At 38.0% G+C, this 6,000-nt stretch overlaps 1 pseudogene; it reads right to left on the bottom strand.

The window, feature by feature from the left end:
* LOC124248161 (serpin B4-like) overlaps positions 1-1,897 on the bottom strand; it is a 6,818-nt pseudogene extending 4,921 nt beyond the window's left edge.
* Positions 1,898-6,000: the final 4,103 nt, after the last annotated feature.

The following is a 6,000-nucleotide window of genomic DNA, read 5'->3' as shown; positions in this document are numbered from 1 at the left end:
TTATTAATCCTAACTACTTACCTGTAGGTTCTTTTGCACCTTCTGTATACATATTCATAACATTTGCAAACAAAGAGAGGGGCTTTTCTTTCCCTATTTTTTATCTTTTATTTCTTTTTCTTGTCTAGTGCACTGGTTAGGACTTCTAGAACAATGTCGATGAAAAGAGGTAATAGTAGGTACTCTTGTCTTATTCTTGATTTGAAAAGCTATGATTTTACCATGAAACATGATTTGGGCTTGAAGTGTCCCTTAGAGAACACTTAGAGAAGTGTTCCGTTCTCAGTCTGCTGGAACTTTTTAAACTCAAGTTTAGATTTAGAACGTAATTTAAAAATTTTTCTGCATCTATGGAGATTATGAGATTTTTCTGCTTAATCTGATGATGTGAATTACCTTGATATATTTTGCTTATTCAACAATATATTGTGAAACATCACTCATCAGTTCATGGAGATTTTTCTAATTATCATCTATAGTATTTTATATATTATAGTTTAGTCAGCCAATCTATGGATGCCATTTAAGTTGTTCCCAATATTATACTATTACAAATAATACTGCAATAAATAACCTGGTGTACATGCAAGTATTTTTTTCCTATTACTGGAAGTGTATCTTCAGAATAAATTCCTAGAAGCAGGTTTGCTGGGCCTAAGAGAAAATGCCTTTTTTGTTGTTAAATATTGCTGAATTCCCCTCTAGAGGGACTACACCATTTTGTACTCCCACCAGTGACAAATGAGCATCTGTTCCCTACAGCTACAGCAATGTAGTTTTAATCTGCATGTCTCTTACTCTAAGTTGAGTATCTTTTCATATGTTTAAAGGCTGTTTGTACATCTTTGTGTGTCTGTGTGTGTGAACTGTTCATGTCTTTTGCCCAATTTTCTAATGTTTGTGGTCTTTGTTGTCACAAGTTGAAAATTTCTTTATTTATTAAGAACGTTAACACTTATTTGTCGTTTTTATTTTATGGCTTTTTTTGACAGTCAAAAGGGGATTACTTATCCAACTTTCAAAGTCAATAGTAGATTCCCTCTTTCTTTTTCTTTGGCGAGGAAGACTGGCCCTGAGGTAACATCTGTTGCCACTCTTTCTCTTTTTGCTTGAGGAAGACTGTCCCTAAGTTAATATTTGTGCCAATCTTCCTCTATATTTGATGTGGGCGCCTCCACAGCACAGCTTGATGAGTGGTGTGTAGGTCCACACCTGGGATCTGAACCCACGAACCCTGGGCTGCCAAAGCAGAGATCATGAACCTAAACACTACGCCACTGGGCTGGCCCCCAGATTCTCTTTTTATGAGACTATGTTTTTCCTAAGTGAACATTAAAACTGTTTCTACCTTGGGGTGAACCAGTTTCATAATCTACAATGTCTAGCTCTTTTAGTTGAAATGAATGGGATATTTCTTTCCTCCTTACCAACAAATTTCTTTGCTTGAGACCATATTAAAACTTAATCTAACAACTAAATGTATTTCTGACAAGGCAATACAGAGGCAGTGATTTCAAGCTGAAAGATCTTTAATAGGTTTTTCTCTAATTCAAGGTAGGATATAGAACACTCCATCATGAAGGTTCAGTTTCACCCTTAGTACCTTATTAGAGAACAGCTGCAGCTGACTATATAATCAAGACTACAAATAGTATAGAATGGTGTCTACTCAAGGTGCTTCTCCACGGCTTCCAATGTGCTCTCTCCCTGCACGGCCAACACCTACACACCTGTGAGTCTCAGTTCAGGCCAGATTACCTTTGCTCATCTCCCTTAGCCTTTTTTCTCACTTCTAATACACTGTGCACTTGTCTCTAACCATAATCACGTACTTTTGGCTTTGTCTTGCTGACTGCATGGTAAGCATCTTGAGAGACAGGTCTGGATAACTGCTCATCTTTGTATTGTTTGCACTAGTAATAAATAGATCTTTGTTGAATGAATAAATGAATTTTATAACTCTAAAGGTTATTAGTATGCTCTAGTAAACAAATGGCTAGATTATATATATATCAATGCACTGTCTTATAATATATACAGAAGAAGAAAAAATCCTAGGATAATACCGTATCATCTGCAGTTCCTTCATTAGATGAGAAAGGCAGCATGTTTGTGTATCAAAGATAAAAGCATACAATAATTAGAAATCAATGTGCAGCATTAAAAGATTTCTAAATGAACAATTAAAACATTCAACTATATAGTAATATGACAACAGGTAACTATGTTCATAAAATTTGAAGACTGTAATTGGGATAAGAAATCCTCATACATGATCTGGTGTAAACTAAGCTATTTCAAATAGAACTAAACCATTTGCTATCTCATCTAGAGCAAGGATCAAAAACAGTAAATGTTTTTCCATGTAGAAGAGTTGCATAAAGCATAAATAGCCGACATTTATAGAGCATGTTCAATGTGCCAGGCACTGTTCTAATCCCCTACAGGAATTAACTTATTTAACCCTCACAACAACCGTAAGACATAGGTGTTAACATCAGTCCCATTTTTCAGAGGTGAAAATTTAGTCATTAACTAACTCGTCTATTGGGCTCCAGAGTCCATGCTTCTAACCACATGTCCCATTTGCCATTTTTTAATTTAATTGTCCACAAAGCCTAAAAAGGACTTGAAGGATAACCTCCATCTCAGGTCCGTAATACAATCACATCTGCCAAGTCCCTTTGCCTACAACACACACATTCACAGCTCCCGAGGATTGGACGGGGACATCTTCAAGGGGCCATTGCTTCTGCCTCACACTTCAAACACAGAAAGCTCTACATGCCACAGCTAACTGTCTAAACCAGGATTTCTCAACAAGGGTTCTGCAGAATCATAGTGGTATGCTTGAGCTCTGGCTCAGAGCTCCACAAAAGGGAGGGATTAAGAAAGAATAAATGCTGTTTGAACTTAGCACACTGAGGAATGTATGTTCACAGTGACAGACAGACACTGGCAGCCCCTATAGCAATTCCATTACAGGTCTTTGAGCCTCATATAGCAGTGGGCAATACACCCACGTTCATTTGGTTGGATGTATTTTCAGTTTTTTTGTTTTGTTTTGCTTTTGCTGAGGAAGATTTGCCCTGACCTAACACCCGTGCCAATCTTCCTCTATTTTTTTAGTATGTGGGCCACCAGCACAGCATGGCTGCTAACATAGTGGTGTACATCTGTGCCTGGGAACTGAACCGGGGCCGCCAAAGAAGAGTGTGCTGAATTTAAGTGCTAAGCCACCAGGGTTGGCTCTATTTTCAGTTTTTTATGCAAGTGGGGCAGCCATTGGTAGCCAGTAGCCCTATACTCCATGGAAGATGGCAGCCTGATGATGTCAGCCTCGTCTTCTGACACACCTGCCCCAATCTCCCCTATGCAGCACCAAGTGGAGCAAACACGTTCTACTGTTGTCCAAGAAAACTTCAGGGTATTTTTTGATTCAATGTGGCTTTTGAAGAAGAGGTATGAGCTAGGAGAGGAAAACTGTAAGCCTACAGACAATTCTGAAAGGCAACAACAATGAATCACAAGCTTCAGAGTCATTTCACTGCATCAGTACAATAGGGGACACAAAAAAGCCCATCTCGATGGTGGAAACCATTTATCACAGGTTGGACTTGGGCTGCTAATCCAAGTTGTCCTATTCCACTGTGCATTGTCTGTGCAAATCAATTTATAAATGCAGCTCTGGATGCAGAAAAGCTGAAAAATCACTTGACTACAATCAGAGCCACTGACAAGTAAAGTGCTGATTATTTTCAGATTCTAATAGCCACTGAAAATAGAGAGTAGAGTTTTTTTAAAAAAAATCCTATTTGGTTAAAAAGGCTCAGAAAGTAAATTACTTAGGAGCAGAATTTAGTGCCCAGAAAAAGAAAAGCCACACAGTTGGTGAGAATCTAATAATGCCAGCATGCGAAATTATGGTAAGTGTTTAGGACAAAATACCATATAGGAAATTGAAAAGGTTCCACTCTCAAACAGTACAATAAGTTGACACATTGATGACGTTTCACATGACGCTGAAGTTTTGTTATCAGCTATAAAAACAGCTTCTCCATTGAGTCTACAGATTTTGCCAATAAATGTCAGGCTGCAGCATTTGTAAGACCTATAAACGATGGTGAAAATCGAGAAAACTTTTTCTGCTGCCAAGGCCAAGACAGACTCAATGCCCAGTCACCATCTCTGTCTCTGCAGCACCGCACTGGCCTCGGCACTGAGGGGTCACGGACAGCTGGCTCCCCTCTGGTAGAAAGAGAAAATCTCGACACTGTCCCAACTCACAGCATTCTTTACAGAGAGGTGATAGTGTCAAAACTCTTGCAGATGAAATGAAAAGAAGTTCCGGATGTTATCACCAAAATGGCTATGTTTATTAAACAAAGACCAGCCCACTCCAGAATGCTTTAAAAACTGTGTGAAAATGTTTGACCGAGCAACAGCGCAGGCTCTCAGCTGAGTATGTTACACCATGGCCGCCAGGGTAGGGTGAGAGGGACTGCATGCCAGACACTGAGTCCCCAGAGGGCTGGTGAGGTCTCCAGCGATCAGCAGCATCTCCCTCCTGCAGCTGGCACCGAGAAAGCAGAGGAGCATCTGTGGCCCCTCATCCCTCACCTACAATTTCTCTTTTCCAAGGGATGCTGACAGCAATGCAGACCCCAGCATAAGGAGTATCTCTTCACATTGAGTGGTTCCCTGTGAGGGGCCAAAGATAGCCTGGTCAAGAGAGATTATGGAGAACCAGACTATGAGTGGACCACCAGCCCAAGGCTCAGGAGTCTGTTAAGTCCATAGAAGGAAACAGAGGTTATACAGAAATTGAAGTCAGTGAAATCCTTTAAGAACCTGTCCTCACAAACAGAAGAGGAAGACAGCTATTTCTTTTTTCATCATATGAATTTTGCTCCTTAAAAAATTGCTATTGCTTACATCAAATATCACAACAAAAGGAAGATTTTTCCCTCTGGTCCAAAACGGGAAATGGCACGATGGTCTTTGTTCAAGACAGTAGTATATGATCACCCAGACCAGAATCCAAAAGAGGCAATGCCTTCTCGAAGATTACTGGGGATGATATCTCTTGAAAACACTGTGATTTGAGTTTGCTTATTAAGTAATTTTGTTTGACATTTTATATGATATTGTACAGATTTTGCCACGGCATTGGTATTACAATGAGAGGTGAGTTGGCCTTATTTCGTCTTGGTGCTTCAGAAATTAGATATCATTAAGAAGGAGTATATAATTTTTATCTGCACTTGGAACAGAGTTCATTCAGGTGTCCAAAACGTGGCCTCAGCAATATCACATATATGTGATAATATATATATTCTGTTAGTTATCATTGTTTTAATTATCATACTTATAACTAAATTCACATCTTTATTCTGACTCAGATTCTCTGTCACCCACATGCTTTTTTTAAAGTGCACATTTCTTTGTGCTGCTAAAGTGGTAATAAAAAGGATATACACAATAATTCTTTGCATTTAAGTAGCATCTTTTTCTTTCAAGAAAAATTCTTCAGTTATTTTGGGATAATTTTAAACACAATTTAAGATAATGATACTGCTCAAACAGGCCACAATATTTGATAAATAGTAGATAACACATTAAATGTGTCTTCAAATTCTGGCAATCGAGAATCTTTGCAATTTACATTGCATATAGCTAAAAAGTTATGTAAAGACTATTTGTTTGAAATACTGAATTCAAATTAGAGGTAGAATTTATGCTAAAATATTAAAATACATATACAATTTCCTTTAGTTAGTAATTGTTTAGCAGTTGAGGAACATGGGTTCCTCTAAGCTTTCAAGAGAAAGAGTTTGAAATTATAAGAAATTTCTTCATTTTTTAAATTACTTTAAAAATTTGCAAAAAAATTTAGGGACCAGTACCATTTAAATAATATTGTAGCTAGGTCTGTGAAATTAAACTCATACCTGATGAAAGTTGTTTGTATACATACATAAAGGGTATATGTAAGTACGC

The sequence above is a fragment of the Equus quagga genome, chromosome 12 (assembly GCF_021613505.1).
Source record: "Equus quagga isolate Etosha38 chromosome 12, UCLA_HA_Equagga_1.0, whole genome shotgun sequence".
In the NCBI taxonomy this organism is placed as follows: Eukaryota; Metazoa; Chordata; class Mammalia; order Perissodactyla; family Equidae; genus Equus; species Equus quagga.
Note: the sequence above shows the minus strand (reverse complement) of the source record. Positions and strands in the feature narration are given on the sequence as shown.